Raw genomic sequence first — 19,698 nt, forward strand, 5'->3', positions numbered from 1 at the left:
ACATAGTTATCTCTAAAGAGTGGTGTAATAATCTGGTACCCATTATGTAAGAGTAGATATTTGAATTTATAGGGAGATTTAAATATAGGGATATTAGCTTAAGGGAAAAAAAAAAATCCCAGACTTTATGCAAATTAAACAAATTCCATACATTATAATAACTTAGCAAAGTGTACCATGTACCAATCATCTGGTCTTTGGGACTAATGCACAGAGAATTAAAACAGGCAAATGAAACACAGCACATGGCTAAATGATAACAGTAAAGTAGAAAAAAAATCAGTATTACAATTGCAAAAATAGTTATCTATTCACTGCACAGAAAAACTGCTATTTGTGCACTGAGTGTATTTTACCTCACAGTCCCTGAGACAGAAGAGAATCACAGAACTTACTGCATTTGTCACAATCATAATTCTAATTTGGCATACAAGCAGCCAAAATGTATCTAAAAATTATTCAATCTGTTTTAACTGCCGGGGAAATTATTCCATCATGCTAAGAACTAACAAGTTACAAAGGAAAAGATGCATGGTAATGACAGAAAGTGACCATATTACTCTCTGTAATAATGCTTTGTGGTGAGTGTTCATTTGATTGGACTTAAGTCAAATTGGAAGGCATCCTTATATATAAATTTTATGCTTCCCAGAACATCTTCAGATAACTTCATATTGATTTAAAGTAGAATAATTTTTATTTTAGCATGCTGAATGTAAAAATTCTGAAAACACTTTTGGTTTCAGAACGCTGTTCCTCTCTTGTCTTTAATTTACGTTCCAGGTACAAAACACAACTGAAGCTTGAATGAATTAGGCAGTAATTCCCTAGTTATGAATGTTCAAAACTGACAATTTTGGTTATACTTGCACAGTCATCCTGCTGTTGGACAACAAGGATTCTGTGTTCTCATCTTGTTAGACCTGAGATTGCCCCTTAGAATCTGTTGGAAAGGTGGTTGAGTCCAAAACTTCCACTAAGCTGTGCCCTTAAGTGACACGCCTACAAGTCTTTTAAATACCTCAAGGGGTGTTATATGCCAAAATTACATCTGAACATAAATAACTTGACTCTTGTGAATAATACCATCATGCCGACTTGAAGGCTGTAAATGATATTATTTTGAACAAGAGCATATTTCCCACTGCAGGCCCACTGACAAGAGAGGTCAGCACAGCAGAGAGAGAAGGAACCACAGCTTAGCCATTAGGGAGACTAATGGAGTAGCTATAATGTGATAAATGTACAAACAGCTCACGTTAATGGCTGCATTCATGTACGCACAAACTACAGTGCGTGATGCCAGCTGAAGAAAACACACTTAGGAATTAAGAATACGTTTTGTTGAGAAGAATCTGAAGGCATATGAGAGAGAATATGATGATAGAAAAAGGAAGATTACTAAGAGCTAAATAACCTACGGATTACTGTACTTTTAACCATGTTCAGGTCGATTTATTTAAGGGCAGGTTCAGTTGCACGATGCCTAGATTCATGGCGTGAGAGCTAGAATAACCAGGTTTTACGTTAAGATTATTTGGCACATTAAAATTTTCATTGTGCCGGTTTGTTTGATTGTAAACAATCTTTTCTGCCACAGCCAAGAGATGAATTTGAAAGGAATGACCACTTCAGACTCTCTCACGTCGGTTCTGTTCTGTGCAGGCTGCTGGAGCTACATTGGTTTGCTTGGGCTTGCTCTCAACTTTGACAACACAGCCAGGCAGCCTGAGGCTTTGTGCTTTCCTAGGTGTGAAAATTGCTCCCAAACTTTTTGAGGCGTATGTTACTTTCTGGAGGAAAACCACAAATGTTTGCTTATTCAATGTAAAGCTCTACCCTTGTCTGCAGAATTAGGCTCCCATATGTTTTCCTTTCTGAAGTAATTTTTTCTTCATGGCAATAACACCAGAAACAAAATAAGAGTTAAAGTTAAAAATGTTGCCACTATCCAAACGAAATGAAATTTCATAAATATTATGTCTTGTGCTATAGCACTTCAAAAATACTTTAAACAGATGGGCTAGTGAGACTGCCATTCATGTTTTAGCAGTAAAGAGACATGTTTAAACTGCTGGTTGAAACACAATATAAAGCATATTCCACATGTAGTGTCAGAAAAAAAAAAAAAAAAGACTTGTTAGTTAAGAAGTCATTAAAAAAAAAAAAAATTCTAACTGGACGATGTAATATTTTATATAACTGTCATTTCTTGACAAGAGAGCAGTGGTCCGAGAAAAAAATACTGCTATAGTGTAGAAGTAAAAAAGAAAATAATTCTGTTTCTCTGAATAAAGTATCACTGTATTTTTCAAACAACTATCTAGATGAAAAGCTGAAAGCTGTAAGTTTTGTATACTCCTCTACACCAGAAAAGCACAATAACATCCCTAGAAACCAGCTAGGGGAAAAATATTTTCTTCAAGTGACAGCAGTCTAATGGAGATAAAGAACGAGGATAAGAATTTTAATCCATGTTTTAATGAAGATAAAGGTGATAGGCAAAGGAAGAGGAGAAGCAGCAATGTGTTCTGTATCTTTCCCTATGATTTGAGATAGGCTCTTACTGGAAGGACATTAGTTAACCTGCATGGTCACACTCCAGAATTTCACTATATAACAAATTCCCCAAAGTAATCCGCTCTATATCATCATCTTTTAAGTGCTAAAAATTAATAACTTAAAAATATCCTGTAGGTCACTTTGATTTTCTAATGAAGATTTCTGTTCATTTATAAGCTCCACAATGATGAAACACAAAGGTAACCAAATATGAGCAAACCAAAAACATTAACTGTAGCCTGATATCATGATACAGAATTCAGTTTTACTTTTAACTCTCAAAGCTAAAGGAATCCTTTTGCATAGGGCACAGAAGTATCCTAGTACAGGTTATGGAAGGGAACAGAGGAGGCAGAGCTGCCTCTGAGAAGGAAAAATTACTCTTGGGAACTGCTTTCTGCATTTAGAAAAACCAAACATAATGTCAGTTCTTTCATTCCCAGTAGGTGAAACAGAGAAAGCCAAGCTCATATGTTGTTCCTTGAAGCCCTGTAAGAGATAAGGGGTCGTGGAGCTGTAGCCTTACACTCCACCTATCTCCACAAGGGTGTAAACTGAGCTTAGATAATGTCTCCCACAGGATTTGGTAATCATTCCTGCTTGGGCCCATTATCTGGGCAGGAAAACATCTCTTCAGTCTCAATAATGAACAATAGCTTAAAGTCAGATTCTAATCTTACAGGTTGGCATTCACAAGTGTTAACAGATGATTCTAGGGAACAAGTATATTCATTGGCTATGCAACTCACTTTTTTGTGGAGTCAAAAGAAGTTGAAGTGAATACATCTCTCCCAGCTGCATCTGGAAACACTGTTCAGAGCTTGGAGCACTTGGATTCCATTGCCTTCTCCTTTCCAAATCTGATCCATATTCTGTAAGAGAGTGATAAAAGAAACTAAAAGTAGAGAATTTGCATCACTTATTAAAAAGTGATCTCTGCTCAACTTAGTTAACTAATTTAAGACAGTAAAGACCAATTATTCCAGAAACAAAACTAATGCATAGAAAACACAAGTGCCTTGTTGATGAGGCATGAGAAGACACTCAATGTTACTCACCATACCCTATTTAAGTTACTTCCCTCATTTGTAGGATATTTAATCTAGTCTTTGTAGGGTCTATTGCTTGCCTTTACATGCTTTGAGTAAACTAATTTTTTGGAATTTCTGCATGCTTTTTCAGGCAACAGGTATGTAAGAGCAGTACTTTACTTGAACTCCAATGCAGCAATGAGGTATTGGATATCCTGCCATTTATTCTCAGATCTGCTGCTCATACTGTGCTGTGCTGCCCATATGAACAGGAACAAATGAGGGTGTGAGAGAAAAATCTGTGAAAATAGCTGTGAAATAGATGGATCAGAAGTAGGTTCAGGCTTATTTTTCATTTTTAACCACGCTTCTTTTGTCACAGATGCAGACACAGGGAATTCTTCCCCTTCTCCCCAAGCCCACTAAGCTGGGATCTCTACAGGAATCATGAAAAGTGCAGCTGTTATTTTTCCCTCTAATAGCTGTGCTGGACCAGATCAGAAGGGGAAAAACTCCCTAAAACACCGTTTCAGGAAGAAATTTGAAAATAGAAATTCTATCTCCCAACTATTATGACTGACAGAAAGCAGAGATGGACGATGCAGGCAGAGGGGATAGTAGAAGCCATAACTCTAACTTTGCTGCCATTAATGTTTATGTTGTGCATGAAGTGGTTTACCAACATGCTGATGGACTGGCATAATGTGCAAGCACATGATTTATTCACTCATGCAGCAGCTATGGGAGAACACAACCACAAATGGAAGTTTCAGCAGAGACAGGTTGAAAATAGAGAGATTTATCTTGACAAGTAGAGAACTGCAATAAAAGATGTGGGATAAAAGATGGTGGAATAATTGGTGAACGCATTTTCCTGTCAATATTTAACTGTGATAATCAACTTAAATAATCAAAAATAAATCTACCCTAGAGTTTTTTATTGTTTTACATTAATTTGAGAATAATTTATAATTTTACTCACATTTGCATCAACATAAGTGGAGCTAATAAGTTAAATCTCAAAGTTATGTGAAACAAGACACGTAACACACTTGAACGCTCGCATGCCTACTCTGCAGGCCATGCATTCTCATACAGGCTGCACTTCAAACCAGCAGGTGCCACCAGAATGCTAGGGCTGGCTACCAGTGGGCTATCCACTCACAATGACCCTGTGATAATGACTTTGCTAATTAGGGGCTGCTTGCAGTAATCTTTGGTCCTTCTCTCACCTGAAGTCACTCTGGAAGGTGGCTTGCTGTGGCTGGCTCACTCACCTCCTTGCAGACGTGTTATTAACGTCTCTTTGTGACCCATCCAGCTCTGTACGCTTCATTAGTCTGTTTGCTGCACTCAGGCATAAACTGCTGATTTTTGGATTAGCTGCTTTTGTCTGTTAATCTGCCCTTGACTCATAGACTGAAATGTTTTAGCAGTGGAATTCTGCAGCATTTCAACAGTTGTTTCTGAAGCACTTAGTGAGTGCCTTTAGAAAAACCTGCACGCTTTGCAAAGACCTGGGGGTATTTGTAGACTCTCTGTATGTGCACCAAGTAGTACATAATATGTACAAATGCAATGCTTAGATAGAGGCAAATTCAGCCTAAAGTGGTGTTCTCAGGTAATTATGTAGATCTCAAATTGAAGGAAATAGCATGAGATCTTTTGACTCTTTACAGAACTGAGAAAAGCACTGGCTGCAGATATCAGAATTCCCTGCATGAAAAAACCCCACACCAAGTCAGGCGTATGTTGGTACAAGGTCTTACACTGTTTTCAGCAGCAGATTCTGGCTTGTAGGGGATTCTGCCTTGCTCATCCTTTGACTAGTGGGGCCATAATACAGCAGCCTCAAAGAAATGAGGAAAAAAAGGTTTAGCTACAACTTCATTGCAGAAAGATGGGGAAATTAGCATGTAGAGTGGTGAAGACAAGAGGGAGCTACCTACACTGTGATTTTGATGCCAGTCAAGCCTATGGCATCTGCATCATTGCTGAGAAGAAAGAGAGAGAGAGAACAAGAATCTGTGTAAGCTTTGAGGCTTGCCGGGGGCAGGTACAGCCAGCTGTAAATTTAATGTGCTCAGCACAGCTACTGGGACAGCAGTGTGTGGCTCAACAAATGCAGGCACACAATGTGGCATGTCCTCAATGACAGACCAGGCAAATTAAGAAAAACACCAAGGGTTTGGCTGGACACCATCCACAGTTTGATTAATTCTGTGTTTTCTGTCGGAATGTCCAAGGGGGAGAGAAAAATATGCATTTAAATATATCGCTGATGGTTTAATTGCTGAAACTTGCTACTCCATCCCTGCTCAGTTGTAATAATGATCAGGGCATGGAGCATTACTTGAAGAATTAATGGCCACCTGAGGTTAACAGCCCACAGCTAAACCTTGTGCCTTCAGCTTTCTCAAATAGTCATTAATCCCCAGGAACTGTCCAGTGACTCCATCATTACTTCTAATTTTAAAAGTGTATTTTCTCCTTTTAATTTTCTTTTCACAAAATGAAAGTACTCAATTAGACTTTGTCATTAAATCACATCTGCATTGATTACCTAGGAAAAAATAAGGAGAGCAAAATTAAATTTGCCTATTTAATCATTGCATCCTGATTAAATATTTGTTATGAACATTTCATTGCAATTAAGGTCACATAAAAAAAGCATATTAGGCAAAGAAAGGTATACAATTCAAAGATGTAACTTGTCCAGACTCACTGCTTCTATTTACTTCCTTTATTCCACGCTGAACAATGCACTACACTTGTGAGAAAATTCTTTTCAGCATCACAGGGCTATTAATACATACAAGTAGCTAGGGAACTACACAAATGTTACAGTGATCTGATAGTGAAATCAATTTAAATCACAGTGATGAAGATAGTCCTAAAAGAACCACATTATCACATAATTACTTTCACTTTTATAGGTTAAATAAGGAATGAAATAAAACGCCTAGGTAAGTTTTCAGACAGTGATCCAAATTCTCCCAATTTCTCTCAAGAAGTTGGTGCTCACCAGCAAGACCCCCTGTTTTTGTCCATGAGTCTATTCTCTGGTGGGATTCCACAGGATGCCAAATGCATCTAGAGCTGCTCAGCGCTGTGATGAAATGAGTCCCTGGCTCAGTCCCTCTGCAGCCACAGAGAGGACATTGTACCCACAGTGCTGTGTGCTGAAACACTGGGGTCTGAATTCAAGTGAAATCGCTTCACTCGAGTTGTGATTTCATACTGAACCTCAGCAGCAAGTCCAAAGCTAGTTCACGGGGATACTGGTCAGCTTAGCTTTCTCTGCTGCTGAAAGGCACCTGCCACCCTAACACAGACACATTAACAGAGGAAAAACCTTCTTCAAAGTTTTGAATAATCCCAGTATGTGAGTATTGATCACCTTTCTTCTTTGTGTGCGACTTTGTGCTTGTGCTACCACACCCAGCTGGACAACCTGGCCAGTGGCTGTCAGAGCTGGAGAACTGAGCCTGAAAACCAGACTGGGACCCACGGGCAAAGGACTTTGGGTCAGTGCCTGCTAGAGGTCGTGTATAAGCAACCTGATTTTCTGTGACAGTTTCATTTCTCCCTCCACTATACACCAAATACCCCATATGTCCCCTTCACTCCCAGTCACAATATTCCCAACTTCATCCAAGTCCCATTTGCCCTGCTGGATTAAGTGAACAGGTCTGTGCACTGAATCTGAAGTGAAGAAGATTTTGGTAAGATTCCTCCCCTCTCTATAGGAAATGATCTCTACTGGTTTGGGTTTTTAGTACACAAAGGGTCACAAAGAAATTAATATATAAATATATTTGAGCACAATAATTGAAAGTATCAATAAATGTTCAAAGAAATTTTTGCCCTCCATCTCGTTTCAGCTTCTCTAATATGAAAGCAGATGGAGCAGCACAAAACTGACATCTGATCCTAAAATATACCTAAATTTTTTCAGGTTTTCTGAATGTTTCATTGCTCCTTCCAAGTCTTTTTCCAAAATCTCACTGCTTGCTTTTAGAGTGTCTATATTCAGACTGTAGAAATCCTACCAAAGGACTCATCTTTTTAGCACCTTTTATTTAATCCCAACAATAATATGAATTATTTCAGTTAGAAGGTTGACATATTTGGTCACTTCTATGATTGTGCTATTAAATTAAGTACCTCAGAATAATTTTGGCAGGAACACTCTTAATGAAACTGCATGCATTCTTTGTGCTGTCAATAAATTGACCACAAAAAACGTATTTCAGCCGTGAGACACAGGATGGTGTTAGGGAAGTAACAGTAACAGGGAGGTTATCTGGAGATGTAACTAGCTTGCAACTGCCAGATGGTGTTGAACAGAACAAACTGCTATGCAGAGCTGCTGAATTTTTACCAGGTAAGTACCCCATTTCACACAGTGGTTTTGTGTATTCAGATGGCACAGGGGAATGATATATGCATATTTAAGCCAATAAAAAAAAAAAAAAAAATTGAATAATCAGCACATTCTTTGTGTTGTCTTTCAGACACTAAATTATAAATTATACATGTAGAAACATCCTTCTATCAAAAAATCCCCATCCAATAAAGGCAAAAGAAAACCTACTGAAAAAAGCTAAGAAAAACCTTTACATAGCCCAACATAATAAAAGCTATTGTAATGCCTACATGTGTTTAAGAATAATAAAAGACATCAACATTTACAGTTCTTAAATAAATATAACATTTTGTAGACTGAATTATGGATTCCAGTTTCATTTTATAGCACTGCAAATCTATTAAAGATACAATTCAATAGATATCACATGAAAGATAACCACTAATCGAAACGTTGGGCTTGCTCATTTAAAAAAAAAAATAAAAAAATGGCTACCATAATTGAAATTACGGGATTCATTTTTAGATGCAGTAGGTGGAATGAAGTGAACCAAGGCAAAATAAAAATCCAAACCTCCAAATCTTACTCTTGAAGAGAGAACGGGGGAAACTTTCATGGGCACATATGGTCTCATCTGAAAGAGCACTTCCCACACTAACTTCCCACTAGTACTTTATGAAACATTGGTTCAAAACTGATTCAAAAGAAGGATGACCTAGTGAGTCACCAGTATCATTTAAGGAACCCTAAGAAATACCTTCAAAACCTCTTGCCCTACCGTTTGATCTCATCCCATTTATAAGACCACAGTCCAAGATTGGATATATTTATTCAAATACATGAATAGATTTTTTAAAAATATTCTGTATGGAAAGAACTCTTTCCACATTTATTATGGAAGCAGCTGAGAACTTTAATTCTCCAGTCTTCGCAATTAAACCCTAGCAATTTCTAGGCTTATCACTGCCACCTTCTGAAACACCAAAATGCTCTGGTTTCATTGTAATTACCAGAGCCTATTTACACATTACTAACGCAGCAAGTGTTTAAATAGAGTTCCTCCTTGTTAAAACCAAGTTTACCAACCTGTGCATGTTTTTAGCTTTCGCTACAGAGCAGGCTTAGAGGGAAGGTCTTGCAATTTAGCATGATCAGCCATTTGTGAAGGGTACATTTTCTTAAACTTCACCATTAATCATTATTCTGTAAATAGATGAGGCCCTATGCATGTTTAAAATGAAATTTACACATTCAACCACTCAAGATGATCTTTAATCTCTTTAATAAATTAATTCAGTGCTAATGAAGGGTGAAAGACTGACTGAATCAGTCATTAATTCAACCTTTCCCTCTTGAGAAGATCAGGGAGCCACCACTTCTCACAAGGATATGTCAGGGGAACAAGTCATTTTATAACAACTCAGTGAAATGTATAAACATGGTAGCATTTAGAAAATGCATTAGCAAGAAATTTACCGAGCCACCTTCAGGTTATTAGAATAACTAATTAATTAGCCTTCCTAATGCCATATGGACAGCATCCACAAACATTTTACGGATTCAAATTTGAAACTATTTTAACAATTATCATTTTTAAAATGACTGTAAGTAAATTATGCTTTTCAAGAGGAAATTCAAGAGGTCCAAGCAGGCTTAACCTATGTAAATAAAGCAATATGTATACCAGTTTCTCATAGAAGGTTTTGGAAAAAAGAAGGAAAGAAAAAAAAAACAAAAAAAAAACCAAAAAAAAAACCCACCAAAAACCAAAAAAACCAAACAGAAACCTCAGGGTAACATAATAAAAAATATAATACCAGCCTGACCAAAAAGAAAGAAAACAAGTAGCAGTAGGACAGTAAGCCGTGTTGGAGAAACCTTCACTTACATAATAAATTCAGATTCAATTCCAGCCCATCCTTGTCATTTTGGGGGAGTTTTTTAAACTCTCTTATCAATAGACTTTGATTTCTACTACCAACCTGTAAAAAGCCATTCTAGAAAATACAGAGACTTCAAACATTTCCTGTATTTTCTAGGATTGGATCTACTGGATCAGATTGGATTACTGAATGCTGGGGGTTACAAGGCACTGAAGACTATTTCTCTGTCTTCTATGACAGTTTTCCAGAGCACGCTGGAAGCCAGCTTTATTGCAAACTTTACTAGGAACTGAGTTCCCAGTATCTTAGTAATGGCAACAAAAGTATTATTTGTGCAGATAATTCAGCAAATGCAGCTCAAGGAAGGTCAAAAGTCCTTAAAACTCAGTATCATCTCAGGCTAAAGCAAAAGCAATGCGAACCTAAACCAAGGAATCAAGTGATAGTCATAATCGTCCTGCTGAACAGCGTTTCTGTGGCAATGGCCTACACATTTGCTTAAATTCTATTTTGGCACAGGAAACGTTTAAAATACATTCTTTCAAAGAGGCTTTATACTTTTACTTTTCAGGACTGAAAAATATACTTAGCTCAATTTGATTTCTGATTATATTTTTTCTCCTCGACTACCCTTTTGCCTTCAGGTGAGAAATATAAAGGCAAACATCTATTAAAAAAGTTGCACAGGAAACAACAGCATAGGCTGTGCACCAGCAAGTACTAAATGATTCTCTATAACCGCTGGAAATAAAGGTCAATCATGTCCTTTACATAAAACATCTTGCTATTATTTAATAGCAATGTTACATCAAATCAGGGACAGAAAGGCCCAGGTATCTACAGAGACATACAGAAATGAATTTCAGTTGTTAAAATAAGCCCTGAAAAACTCATTTTCCTAATATTGGCCCCAAAAGAATGGCACCCCAGCTCATTTTTATGATAGAGCCAAAACCTGATTGGACATTTTTATCAGAAATCTAAATGCACTCAGATTTATGTAGAGCAGTCATGCAGCCAGTCGCAGTTTGTTTTAAATGGAGATACATCTGCACTATACAGCTAAGATCAAACAGCCCCTCCGAAGTGCAAATATGAGATATTACAGCCATTTAGTCAGAATGACTTCCTTGATCCACAGTAGAGCCAGGAAAGAAACATAAAGGAATCAATAATGAAAAAAGGCAGACTCCGTAAGAAGGTCTAGGCTAAGATTATGTTGTTTTGGTGTTTTTTAGTTCATTTTGTAGTTCTTACTAAGAACTGAAATTTAATGCCACTTAACTAGAGATTAGCACCTGAAGAAAACAACTTTGAAATCTCAATCTTCTAATGTATACAGACAAAACCAAATACATCTTATTTTTAAGCTATCTGGTTAAACTGTTAATAAATTTGTGATTACTCGTGTACATCATTTATGACATACATGCATTATTTCAGAATCATATAAAATCTCCTATTGGTGTAATATAAGATAAAATAGTCCACTGTAAGTTACTCCCAAAGAGCACATTATTTAAATCCTCAGATGGGTTCTGGATCTCTATTTCTTCCTTAGTGGCTTCATGAATATTGGGGTGAAGGGGTGTTTGTCTTTTTATAAGAGGGAAAAATTAACCCTATTCATCTCAATACTTTAAGATCAGCTATTGTTTGAGTGCTTCACTCCTAGGACTTAAGTGAAGAAAAAGCAATCTCAGTTTACTTCCTGCTGGAGTGCACATAAACAACATTTATCACAATAAGCACTATCTTGCCCACATACTCGGCTGGCTATCTCAGCTCATCTCCTTTAGACTCGCAGTGAAAAATCCTTTCATACTCTGATTTCATTGAAATAAGATTTATTTTCCTCTCAGTTTTCCTTACTCGCTTTTTTTCCTAACATATTTACATGTCTTGCTTGCTTTTTCCCTGGTGTGTTTTGGGATATTTTTGAGCAAGACTCAGTTGCACCAGTCCAGCATGTTAAGGGAGGAAAATGGAAATGAAATGTATTCAAGAAAGTACGGATGAATAAAATAGTGAGGGTTATTGGTGTTACCTGATTCTGCCTTGACTGAAAAATTCCAGTTCCACACAAAATTTGATTGCTGATGAGAGACCTGAGTTGGCATTATGTGAGGAGCTGATGGGGCCCTGGTGACTTTGCACAGCTTATGGGGAAGTTAATGGAAATTGCTGGGCATTCAGAGCTACAGGAGGAAAAGCAACAATTTGCAGGCTGCCTAAATATAGATTTAAGAGTTTGACATCCTGAAACCAAGACAGAGGCCAACTTTGGTCATTTTTTAATAGTGTATCTTTCCACGGTGTTCAGTACTACATACACTGAAAAAAAAAATCTGTTTTCCTCCTTTCACCTCCCTCTTTTACAACATGTTTTTTTCATAAGAGCTGGAAGCAGGATTATTAATATTCAAAACTGGTTCACTGGGCACTGTGTGAGAGCTTCCTCCAACAGCATTTGTAACTCGTTATTTAGTAACCTCAGCTCTCATGATAACTGAGATGTCTGTGGTCACAGATGAGATGTCTACAGTTCTGTTTGCCCACATAACTTTCAAACTGCATGCAAGTGCAAAGTAAATGCGGTGAGTTTTCATTGCAATTCGGCTAAATCATTCTACAGCCACAAGTCCCCGTACTCCCAGCCTTACCCTAGGGTGACTTAACTTTCCACCACAGCCAGGACTGAGTTTCTGGAAAAACAGTGCACAGCAACCAGCAATCCTGTTGTTCCAATTCAATTGGTATTAATTCATATATTACTTTTTTTTTTTTTTTTTTTTTTTTTTTTTTTTTTTTTTTTTTTTAATTATGTCTTGGAAATAAGTTTATCCAAAAGTAAACCAAGGCTCAGGATTTTTTTTTTTTTTACTTCTGGCATGATATATCAAGAAAGTTAAGTGCAATGAGAAATCCCTCTCTGTTTTGTCTTCTAGGTAATGTGAATTTACAGTGGATTGCAGAATCCCTCTCTGAAACACTTGTGTGGTGCTGTGCATGACACCCACCACAGGGCACATCACAGCAGAGTGGGTGTGCAGGAAGGGATCCTCTTGCTCCACTCAGACTGAGCCTGCTAGGGGTTTGCACAGTTCCTAAGGCATGGTTTCTATTGGTTCCTTTAACATTACGTTTTGAGGAATAAACGCACAAATTATCAGGAAATCGTAAGTGTAACCCCAAAACCATTTGAAATACCTTAAAGAATATAGTCACAGTGTAAAGATAAACGTCCCATTCAGTGACAGACACAGCAGAAGTAACACTACGGTCATCCTGAGAGCAGCCACCAAAATAATGCTTTTGCTGCAAATTGCCAAAGGGAGATGAGGCACAGGTACTTTCCTATTCAGTAACAAGTTCTGCTCCACAAACAAGTCCTCTCAGCAAAGCCACGTCCTAATGTCCACAAGCAACCCAGTAGGAGGAGTGATTCAATTCCCCACGCTGCTCATTGTAGTTGAAATGTTCCTGACAGGTAAGATGTCAGCTACAGCTCATTTTCCTGCCAGTGATCCTTTGTTTGGACACAACACGATCCAGCCCTGTGCCCAAACATTCTGCAGCTGGGTCACTTCATTCCTGAGGATTGGTGGATACAGAATTCTGAATGGAGTGTTAGCAATTTCAAGGGGAAATAAATGACAAAAATACTTGGACAGCCTTCCAAAGTACTGAAGTCTATAAGCTCAGAAATAGGACGCTATCTACCACCTACTTGAAGATAACAGCCATACTCAAGGTATGGAATTGTGTCTTTATTCCAATGCATTGAGCATCAGCTTCATAGAGTGCCCTATGCCTCATATGAAAAGGAATATTCTTCTGCTTTCCAACAGCAGGCTGCTGCCATTATTGTAACTGCAATCCTGTCTACAATACATGAAAACTAAAAAAGATGTAAAGAATGGAAATAACTTGGCCACACTGTTTCATTGTTCCACTCCTGCTTTTAGTACAATTCAGAGTGCAAACACTTTCGTATAAAAACCTTACTGAAATGACTCTGCAGGTCACCTGAAAATTGTGTCTAGCCTCTAAGAGAGTCCAGTCTGTTAACGTTAGCATATCACAGTTATAACTTGGAGTACCCTAGTCACCAAAAGGTATTTATCACCTGATAGATTTTGTAGGCATGATATCAGATAGCATTAACTCTGAAAAGGTCAGGTTTACTGAAAGAAAAAGAAATAGAGTTGTGGTAGGGAAGAAGTGGCAGAACAATGATCCATGCAACAGAGAAAATACTGCCAGTAAAAGAAACCAATATTACAACAGTCATCTAGAACTCTAGTATGGACAACAGGAGAGTGGACACAGCAAATTATTAGTGTAATCTTGGCAGAAGCAGAAAATCTGGATTCGGAATTAGTGAAAATTATTCTACCTTCTCTTTATTATTTTAGCATTCTCCAAGGCACACGTAATCCTAACATGAAAATAAGCAAATGACAGAAATAGAAATTATGAAGAGATTTCCAGCGTGGCAGCCAACACATCCCAATCCTATCAACATGGGATAGAGCTAACAGGGTATTGGTACCTGCTATGTGGAATTACTGAAAATCTGCTGTGACAGCAGACCTTGTGGGCTGTGTAATTCCAGAACTATGACAAATCAACTACGACAGAGACAGCAGAGTGACCACGACTGATAACGCACAGGAGATCATTGATCACTCTTGGCACAACAATCTCTACTATGGACTAACATAAACCAGATCACAGAAGAGCCAATAAACTGCCAGCCTGGAAAACAAAGAGCCTCTGGCTTCTCAGCATCATCCTGTGCCAGCACACACGAGCTAGCAACTGCTATTAATGCGAATGATGGGACCATGAATGAAAGGTCTTTCCTAAAGCTGGGCTGAACACTGCAGACACTGGACAAACTCAATTTTCCCATCACCCAAAGAAGCTGCTTGTTTTGTTGACTACATTTTTTTCTTTTTAATTATGCCTTCCCCCAGGCACCTTCACAGCAACCTCTACAACCTTTACTTACCCTCCTGTTTCTTTTACCTGCAGTTGTTCTCATTTTTTTTCCCCTCCACTTCTGCAACTGCTTTACTTTGTGATGAATGTAAACTCAGGATAATTTTCCAACTGAGAATTTACAAGGGTTAAACAGTTGCATTATTTAACATTTTACCAATTATAATTTTGTTTATGCATCTCAGAATGATTTTGTTCATCTTTTCCTTATGGCTGACATGTAATCAGACCTTTGTCCTTCAAAAAATTACCCAGGAAGTTATATCAAATTTTACATTTGTGCAGTTGATTATTGCCGTCTGTAACTTCATATTCTTCGATCATAAAATTGTCTAAATTAAAAAAAAAATAAAATAAAAATTACAAACCAACATTTCTTGACTTTATCGAGCCATGAGAATTTTTGTAGTTTTAAAAGTCCTTCCCTTCTGTATGATCAAGGAATATTTTGGACCCTAGTCAAATTTCTGCTGAAATTTCTCAGTATGCTCTTCAAGTCTGAGAGAAAGAGAACTATAGCAAATCTGATTAGTCAGTCTTCCAAATATTCTCAACATAGCAATGCATCCTATATCCCTAACTGATATATTTATGTGTCGATTGAAACATGCAGCTTTTTGGCTTGGGAAGTTTTACTTCATTTTCCACTACACAGGTGCCATTCCATAGACTTGACAGCCCTTGTCATCCTTATTTACTCCTCTCTCCAAGTTTTTATATATATATATTTTGAGTTGAGAACAGTCACACTGTTGAGAACAGTCTCTAAAGCACACAAGATGCGATCACACCATGAATTTACTTAGTAAAACAACAAGATCTATTTTATCCCATACAGGAAATTGGAAGAGATATTGGAAATTTCTAAGACTTCACCACTACTTAGACCTGAGCCATCTTTAACAAACTTAGACTCTCATATCTAATTTTAATTGTCCTTTCAAAACCTATCCTTTTATATGCAAATTATGTGTAATTTTTTTCCCTACGTGCATTGTATAAAGCAAACACCAGCTGAATGATCTCAGAACTGGGAGATTTTCTGTTGACTTTTAGGGTGTCAGCCATCCACAACTGCTCTTGGGCTGGTTATAGTGGGCCAAGACAAAAAATTAAGTGCATAATAAGTGTCTAATACAGATTGCTGAAAAGCCTTTAGGAGACACAGTCCAAATACAGCAACAGACCACGCTCCACCTCGATCTCATCCATTTCTAAACTTCTCTGAACATACACCTTTCACTTCCTAAAGGGGCAAGGCACAGAAGAAATACATTTTAAAAAAAAAGAGAGGGAAATATAAGTTTTCAAATGTAATTAGAAACCTGAACATACAGATTCATAAAAGTAGGTTTTCCATAGCAATTGAGGGCGATTTTGAAAATTCTGTCAAGAGATCTCCAAGCCTTTTAAAACCTGATCCTATCTGAGGATACAGGGAAAACATAACATTAACTAAACCTTCCTCCAGTCTTAGCATCATATTCTGAATAACACTTCTTCCTGAGTGTATGACTAGCAAAGTTATTCTGCCTTTAAGGACAACAGATTGTATTTCTGTACATCGTTTTCCATGTTGAGACGAGAAGTAAAAAAATACGTCCAAATTAGGTTGGGAAATCCAGAACATCATGCACAAAACCGTTCATCAGAACTTAGCAGCTGTCAGCATGAAAAGTCATATATGATTAATTTATTTTTATGAATCTATATCGTCCTGTACAACTGCACAGCTTTCCTGCCTCAGCATATTAAGGCCTCAGGGAGGTAAAGCGCGGTAGCCATCCTTCACGATCAAAGTGTGTTTAACAAGATTGTTAAGGGAATTCTCTTTACATCCCCTCAGTAGCTGCACGGGCAACTGATCAGCTAGTGAGCCATGGTCGTGTTTTTACAGTGCCTGCCCCAGTCATCACCATCCTGCCCAACATCTGCACTTAACACTTGACATGCTGCCCCTTTCCGTGGCACAGGAACAGATTACGCAATATCAGCCTTAGAAACCTCTGTGTTACCTGCTTTCGCTGAGGTGAAAGTGAGACCACATCTGGCACGTTTTGCCTCTCAGAGATGGCAAAATAAATGGGAGAAAAATAAAATACGATCCTTTAGAATAGTTGCTCAATATTTCAGTTGATTAGCTAACACTGCAGAAATGTCTTAAAATATACATTAAAAAAACCCTAGCACCAAACCCCATCCCAGACGACAAAATTCTTGCAATAGACAGTATTGTCCTTGGAGCACAATCCACTCTGTAATTTTAAGTCAAGGAAAATTGCAGAATATGAAAAGGAAAGGATATGCTAGGTTGTGTTTTGAGCTGATATCCCTTCCTAGATTATCCTCATTGTTATCTTGACAATAATTTCTCTTCCCTTCCTCTGTATGAAATCTGATATTCTCAAGAAGGAAGTTCCGAAGAGATGATGCAGCGTTAAAAGATTATGGCATTATGTGTGAGTACAATACGAGACTCAAACTGAATGATAAAATGGGCGCGTTATACAAACAGAAAAAAAAAAAAAAAAAAGACAGCTACCTTACTAAAATAAAAGTGCAGCTGCTGCATGAAGCACTTATCACAGCTTCCAGAACATTTTTCGCTGGTGTTGTGTGGGTGTCAAGGACCGTGCTGAGAGACACAGGTCAGTGTCTTGGCTGTGCCAAGTCCTGGCTCCCGGCGCTCAGAGGCATTTGCTGTGTCTGCTTGGTGCCACCTACAGTGAGCTGATCGCAGCTCCACGGCTCTCATCCCCTTCCCCTGCAGCAGCCGGCGTTCGAGCGAGCAAGAGGGAGTAACGAGCCAAAAGGCATAAAAAATGCATTCAAAAGAACAAAACAGGTCTTTCATGATACGGATAAACTGGCGTAGCAAATGGATACAACACTGTTCAGGAGAAGAAGCAGGCAGGCAAGCAGGTAAAAACAGAGGGAAAAAGATCAATGAATACTCAAAGACGAGCCTAGTAAGCAAAACGCAAGCCAGATCATCTGGCTTTTGCTAACAGATATGCAAATTAAAAAAAAAAAAAAAAAAGAAAAAGAAAAAGATTATTCAGCTTGTAGAGAGAGACAGAGCACAGATGGATGAGACGAATGTATTTTTGATTTTGAATTTGGGCTTTTTTTATCTCGCCATAGCTTCTATTTTCCAGTTGCAGTGCAGTAACACCATGTCTTTTGTTATTCTGTTACCCCTTTCTGCAGGTGTATGGTAGATGGCAAAAAGTATTATCAGCAGAAAAATGCAAAATGGAAACTCAGCAGCGAGAGTACTGAACAGATGTGTTTGGCCACGAAGAAGGCATTGAGGAATCTGAGCAGTCATAGCTTTGCCATAGACTTATTTATAAATTTCTGAGCACATCTAAGCAGCTCATCACAGCAGTGCAGAGTCTTAAACTAGAATGTCCACGTCAAGTGTGCAGTAAATCCTGGTTCCTGTGTCCAACACAGCAAATCTGTTTTATAGCATCTCCCTGGGCAGAATTAATGAGCTCAGCCCTGTCAGTGTTACGGGACTCAGTCAGAGGCAGTTTAAAGCTCTTTGAGCTACTCTTAGAGTTAAGGTGAAGTCCTGTCTACATCAGTACCTCAGATCTGCTCATGTTCTCTTCCCACTCACAAGGCAAGCTAACATTTCTTCTTTCACCTCATTGCTTATGTTTTCTATTCAGCCTGCTAAATCTGGCACAAATGATAACTTTTTGGAAGGCTGCCTTGTCCAGAACCTATGTGGCAGTGACATGACTGCAGCTGGGTTCAGCTGAGGCTTTTACACTGTCGCTTTAAAAACAGGCTGCAGAAAGAAAATTATGTAAATAATTTAAAGGTGGGTGAGGTGCTTAGATTTGCTAGCAAGATGCCTTCACTTAATGTTATCATTTACAGATATCTATAACACAGATATAAGGTAGTAAAAGTTGGAGTTTGTGGCATCATAGATGATTAGTTTGGAAAGTGAGAATATAAAAGTAAATTTCATCATGATGGCATGATCCTAACACTGGCTGTTGTGTGGTATTTAGGGCACTTAAATTCTTAAGTTCGATTGCTTCTCTCTAAAAATCCTAATTTTTTTCAGTAAGTACTGTAGAATTGGTGAATAACAAAGATATGTGAAGCAATGTTAGCAGTCGTACTTCAGAGAATCACAGACTTACAGAACAGTTAACTTTGGAAAAGACCTCTATGATTATTGACTCCAGACATTTTGCTTAATGAAAAATCCACGATGAAGGTAAGTTAATTGGATATTGCTGAAAGAGAAGTTGAGAACTGAAGCTACTCTTCATTTCACTACTTATACACCAGAGGCTCCAGCCAAAACCTACCTCACATGGCTTGGAAACCAGAAAGAAGACAAGGTCCTAACTTCCTGTTTTATAAAGCTTTGTACTTGAGCCTTTTCCATCACACAAATCCTTTTGATTTCAGTTCACCTGAGTAGAATGGGCAGCTTTTTTCCTCACACTAATTCTTATATTTCTTATATTTTCCTGAGACTTTTTATTATCTTCAAATATTTTGCCTAAGTTGCCCACATTCGGAATGCTTTCATTGTCTTCATCTGCTAAGAATTCTTTCTCTGTACCAAGCCAGGACTCTTCCTCCCTTCAGTGCCTCTTAAATTATCGTAACACACTCTTAAGCATTTTCCAAATACTTCTCCAGGGTCTCAGCCTTTGTCTTGCCTAATACAGATCCCAATTGTCTTGAGGCAGAGAACATGCTTTACCCATCTAAAAAGCCTTGTAAGTTTGCAGCTTATGTAAATGCTTGCTCACAATAATAGCTGTGATATACACCATGCAATGTAGAGATGCATTGAAGATCAGCTGGC

General features: G+C 38.0%; 1 long non-coding RNA gene across 2 annotated transcripts in view; it reads right to left on the reverse strand.

Moving 5' to 3' along the window:
- The window catches only part of LOC131378595 (uncharacterized), a 183,908-nt gene that overhangs the window by 44,577 nt on the left and 119,633 nt on the right, over nucleotides 1–19,698 (reverse strand). The window contains exons 3-4 of one of the 2 annotated variants that reach the window (XR_009208079.1): nucleotides 3,312–3,434; nucleotides 2,236–3,051 (exon numbers count right to left, since the gene is read on the reverse strand). This is a non-coding gene — a long non-coding RNA (uncharacterized LOC131378595). Of the gene's footprint in view, nucleotides 1–2,235; nucleotides 3,052–3,311; nucleotides 3,435–19,698 lie in introns of those variants that run through there. The other variant, XR_009208080.1, reaches the window with a different exon arrangement.

The sequence above is a fragment of the Hirundo rustica genome, chromosome 8, assembly GCF_015227805.2.
Source record: "Hirundo rustica isolate bHirRus1 chromosome 8, bHirRus1.pri.v3, whole genome shotgun sequence".
Classification (NCBI taxonomy): Eukaryota; Metazoa; Chordata; class Aves; order Passeriformes; family Hirundinidae; genus Hirundo; species Hirundo rustica.